The 5534-nt window shown below is 48.3% G+C and overlaps 1 protein-coding gene across 1 annotated transcript in view; it reads left to right on the plus strand.

Moving 5' to 3' along the window:
* Window positions 1–3361: 3361 nt before the first annotated feature.
* Window positions 3362–5534, plus strand: part of LOC113215661 (uncharacterized) — a 14061-nt gene continuing 11888 nt past the window's right edge. The window contains exon 1 of the mRNA XM_026435321.2: window positions 3362–3450. The gene's annotated coding sequence lies outside the window, so the exon portion shown is untranslated. The remainder of the gene's footprint in view (window positions 3451–5534) is intronic.

Consider the following 5534-nt stretch of genomic DNA (forward strand, 5'->3'; position numbering starts at 1 on the left):
TAGCGCCTAAACAGTGAGAGATAGAGCCAAACGGACGAAATTTTCGCCCAAAGGGCTCTACTTTCACGAGTTACCCCTTAGGAGACCATAAAAAAAAAAAATTTCCACTTCTTGGACCAACTCCTATTTCTTTGTTACCCCCTCAGACCCACTCAGGGGTGGTTGCCAGGATTTGCACCAACCGTTTCGTTGACCAGAAGTGACAACAATAATACCCTGAAAATTTCAAACCCCTAGCCCACGTCCTTCTTGAGAAACGGACAGACAGACAGACACAGAGGCGATGGCATAAGCCCGCTTATATAGCTTTTAAGCAAAAGAGCGGGCTAAAAACAACAGGTCCTAAAAATGACGTTTTTTAAAAATATTTTTTTACAGTTTCCTAAGGGGTAACTCGTCAAAGTTGAGCCCTTTGGGCGTAAATTTCGTCCGTTTGGTTCTATCTTTAACCATTTAGGCGCCACAGGGAGTTTTTGACGAAAATAAGCGAAAAAATGTAGCACCCTGCATTCTTAGTCGAAGTGGCGGGAAGTTGACGGGCCGAAAGCCCGTATCTTTTAGTACATTTTAGCGCTTCGCGACTCGGGTGTCAGCGCCGCAGGCCTAGGTAGATGTATGCCAGGCGCGTCGCAGCGTAACAGTGTTTCGTGAGATATCGCGAAGCCTGTTACGCGAGACGTGGTCTGGCGTACATCTACCTAGTTTCTATAGACGCGATAAGCGAAGCGTATGGCTGATCATGTTGTCCGAGGTGTACGGCCCTGAGGACAGGGAGCCCCGACTGGCCCGTTGCACAGAGGGGAAGGCCCAGCTCGGCCCGGCGCGGTGGCCTTTGTGTAGTGCGGCATAGCAGCGCGGGTTATTCCAGGACGAATCTGGGCCACCCTGCTCGCGCCTCTGCAACACCAGCTCCGGCTTCTCGAGGAGGCTCCTGGAAGCGCCGAGCTACGTCAACGGCCCCTACTCAAACGGCTGCTTCTGCTGCGGAGGCGTGTTTACCACCGGGCCAATACCAAATTCTACATTTCGATTACAGCAGCCGATATGCTATTGGCGGGGATTCCGACATTCTTGTTTGCTTACTATACAGTAAATGACAGAAAGCTTCCCATCGCATCGAAATCAGGTTGCTGTAGCAGTCAAACGGTAATTATTTAGGTGGTGATGCGTTTTACACACCACCCACACACACACACTCTCTCTCACACACATATACGCACCAAAACTCAACTCCCGTTTTCTTTGCCTCAGGTGTGCCGTTCGTACCGTTAGTACCTTCAACTATCGGAGATCGCTTTCGACTTACATTATTGTATTTGAACTTAGTCGTGCACACAGACGTCCAGAGGTAGTTTCAACTACGGCAGACCACGTCTCCCGTAGAGGGTTCCGCGATATAGCCCACAAAGCACACCGTTCTGCTGGGACGAAATGTTTGCCAGTAAAGGAATGCTTTGTGGACTTTCCGACTAAGAAACAGGAACTTTTCAGACATTTCTGACATGTTATTGGTAGAGCCATGCCATAGGTGTAGAAAATTGAAGTCGTGGCGGCTGGCAGCCGTGGGAAAAGAGGACGCGGAGACATATCTGAACCGGAAGGCACGCTAGAAGGACGAGTAGAGGACGGACCCCGGCCCGGAGGCGCCAAAGGATGCAAAGGACTGTGAAAGGAACGCGACCGCGGCACCGCGCGTAGGATTTGGGCCTAAGTCCCTGGGTTGTCATGACATATGGAGGCACCACCAACAATAACATGGCTTGGAGTCACGAAGTGGGGGAGGAGAGAGAGAACGGTGGGTAGGGAATGGGAAAAGCAGCGTAAGATAGCGGCTGCAAACTGGAAAGGAAAGCCAAAGAGTGAGTAGGCAAATATTGGCTTTCAGGAAGACAAACAAAAACTGCGGAAGGACACCTATTACACAAGTGAATGAAAAGTTTTCCAACTCTTTGTCTATCCGTTAGGTACACACGGTATCTCAAGAACAAATTGTGTTAGCAATTTAACAGTTTCAGGGCTGTTTTGTACATTTGATTGGTATTGAATTTTAGCGTTACTATTGACAAATCTTCAAAAACGATGCCCACAAAATAGCATGTCACTTATTTGGAAGTGCAGGAAGTCTAAAATTGAGTAATGCAATACATCAAGACCCCCCGGCCCCTTACCAGTTCGAAACAGTATAAGTTCGGTGTCAGAATATTATCAACTCCATGTGTTTCGATGGGGAGAAGACTAGAACTTACCTTTTCTTAAACTGTCTTCTTTAGGTCAGCAGAATCCACGCTAAGAATAATATCGCAATATTGTGTTGTTGTTGCCTTGTGCTCCAGGGGCTTTCAATGTGCCACGGCCACGAGCGCCGAACTAACCCCATCCCCCGGCCTCCTCTTACGTTCAGTATATCAAGCGGAAGGTAATAATCTCGTGGCTCCACATTCTGTGGCCGGGATGCTGTGCGGTCGCCGGCAATTTCGCTGTCAAATATTTAGTTGGCCCCCTCCTCTCTGCTGACGCGCGTGTCGAATCCCTTCCCTCTCCGTCTCTCTCATCCAGTCGCAACCCTATCTCCTACTGACAACAGCACGTGCTCTTCATAGAAATAGTTTTGTTTCACACGACATTTCAGTCCATATACTTGCGACCCACACGCAAAACCTGAAGTATTAGAGCTGTGCGAAATCGCCTTCCGAGACCAAACTCACCAGGTGGGCTTTGTCTACTGCTGAGGGTCAGGACGAGAGCCCCCTCGTTGTCTTACATCAGGCAGACCGGCAGGCCAAGGCGTCGATCTCGAAAGTGGACTTTGCAGAGTTCTCGTGATTATTCTCTACGCAAACTCGAGACGACGTCAACGTCGACAATTCATCGATCTAGGCGACAAAAACCCATCGAATCGATGTCGATTTCGCACTGATCGATGAAATCGACCAAATTTCGACGATGCATTTCTGGCTCGGAGGGCCTTAGCCTGTGCCCTCCACTGGACAGCCACAGCAGACGACAAAAATGAGTCTACAGTCAGTCTAGACAGGTGGCATTGGATTGGAGCAATTCTGATTTCCATAACATGTTTTATTCTGAAAACATTGATTGTATCTTGTTTTTTATCACGGGACAATTTGTAGTACGATCTCTACTCTGCATTACATGTTATAGCCTAGTTAGTGCCCTGGCTTCCTCCCTCACTCCCCCCACAACAAATGTGAGTCATCATTCGCCGGGCCGGACCCTGTGCGCGTCCAGTCCCCCTTTACCCCACCACGCCCGCCCACTCCGGTTATGTCAGACGGCACCGGTGCGCTAGAGGGGAGGGGGAGGGAGCGCTTCCACCCCGCTTTTAAATACGGCGCGGTCCACGTGGCTAGGCCTCAGTGTCAGTCTGTGCAGTGTCACGAGTGTTTGTGTGAGTGTGTCGGTGTGCTCGTCAGCGTCGCTAACAGTTATCAGGTGCGTGTGCCAACAAGTGTTTGCAGTGTTTCGGCCCGTCGTGCTGGCTGCCTACCTGGATAAGGGCCCAGCCCCAGTGCTCGGGTTTCACTTTCATCATGATCAGTCAACAGAGTGGCCTGAACAGTGGAGTGAAATAGGATCGCCTCTAGTCCGTCTCCTGCTCATCCCTTCCTACCTCCGCCCAGCCCTAGCACCCACCCTCTCTCTTGTGGGGTAGCTTTGGCGCCGCTTTGCCGCAGCGATGGTGTCATTGAGAGGTACGATCGTTTATTAAAGGCACAAGTTATAATGGGTGATTAAAACTGTCCGACGTGGTGGCATGGGGCGCGGAGTCCGTAGCTACATCAATCATGCCTTCGAGTAGATGAGGGCCGGCTCGCTGCAATCGCGAGAAACCCGTGCAAAACGCGACGCCTGCACTCGTAGCGAAAGGCAACAAAAGCAGAAGAAACCACAGTTTCCCGAGAGACAATTTTCCAGCTTGCTACTGTCATTGTCGCGTTTTGATTGGAAAGTTAGTGAGCATACAAAAATGACTTGTAGCAAGCAACGTGAAGCTAATTAGGCCTGCAACCAATCTTATTCGAATCCCAGCCTATTGAACAATTGTAGTTGCTGAGCCGAGTGGCCAACAGTGGTGATCAGGTGTACACAGAGTTGGTAATCCCTGGTAATCCACACTCTCGTCTCGTGAGGGTCTTTTCGAAGGAAACATTAATTTGTTGAATGAGACACGCATTTTTGAGCACATCTTGCCTTAATGCAAAAGAGCATGTTAAATATGGAGAATTTGCATCCCGCCCACGGACCAAGTATAATTTGTCCTATTATAGAACGCAAATTTGCAACTATCTGAGATGTGGACCAAAAATAGCCGTTTATATTTATAATGCAAGTGAATCATAATTAGGATTCATTGGTATTCATCCGGTAATCTTTGGTTATCTTTGGTAATATTCGGTAATCATCGGTAATCTTCCCAATTTGGTAATCCAGTGTACATATTTTTATGCAGCTAGCTTCCCCTGAGGTTGAGACTGATCTTTGCAATATGTTACTTTGGATGGTACCGAACGTTTTTTTCTTCTTTGTTGAAGATCGAAATCAACCTGCTCAGAGTAGTTTTGGTATCACGGCATACGATATACTACCTCCGCCCACCTGGACGGAGACGGTGCGGTCGGGAGTCCAATCATGTCCGTGCTGTTATGTGAAGCATGTGTGCTCCAGCACAACAAGAATGATTTGAACATTCCAACCAGAAAATGCACCGTAAGATATTCCCTTCATTGACCAGAGTTGAGGCCACCGTTTGTATACAAGGGTCACTTTTCTAAATTCAACTGCCATAATCGTAATATTTAAATAGCAGCCGCTTGTTGATTGTTTGATCAGTTTTCAGGTGTCTGATATATTGCACTCACATATAGGGACACAATGACGGACAGGAGCAGCAACGCACATGAAGGGTCGGTAATGTGTAAAATTTAGTGTTGTCGAACTATATTAAACGTCAATTGGTGTGGAAACTATCGACATTTCAGGAAAGTGTAGTGGCTGCACACCGCATGGTATCTACAAATAGCACATATCTGTGTGCGTCCAATTGTGCAAAATTTAGGCGTTTACAGAACGTGTAAAATCTGCACATCACGCAAACGTACAGCTTTAGCAGGGAACCACAGGCCTTAGGTAAAGGATAGATAAGAGTGTCGGACAGGACAAAGAAGAATCAGTCCTCGAACCAAACTCCCTGGGCACATCTAGACGAACCCTAACCCGCGACTCGCCTCCCAATTCCTTCTGTTGTAACAGGTAGGGCTGTCCTTCCAGAACACATTGTGACGCACCGTTCCCTCCCACCCACCTGTCCCCGGGCCGCAACTACCATCAGACTACTCCTTCCTGTCGTGTTTCCCAGTTCCTTCAGAAACCTCTATTTTGCTAGATCTATAATCCTCCTTTTCCTCGGCATCATTATTTTCTTTCAATCAGCTTCCCGTTCCAGTTCGTGCACGGACTCTATCTTTTTCCGAGTTTTCAACTGCATTTTCTTATATCCGGAGTAAGAGAGGGGGGGG

Source organism: Frankliniella occidentalis, unplaced genomic scaffold, assembly GCF_000697945.3.
Source record: "Frankliniella occidentalis isolate FOCC.00 unplaced genomic scaffold, Focc_3.1 Scaffold297, whole genome shotgun sequence".
Classification (NCBI taxonomy): Eukaryota; Metazoa; Arthropoda; class Insecta; order Thysanoptera; family Thripidae; genus Frankliniella; species Frankliniella occidentalis.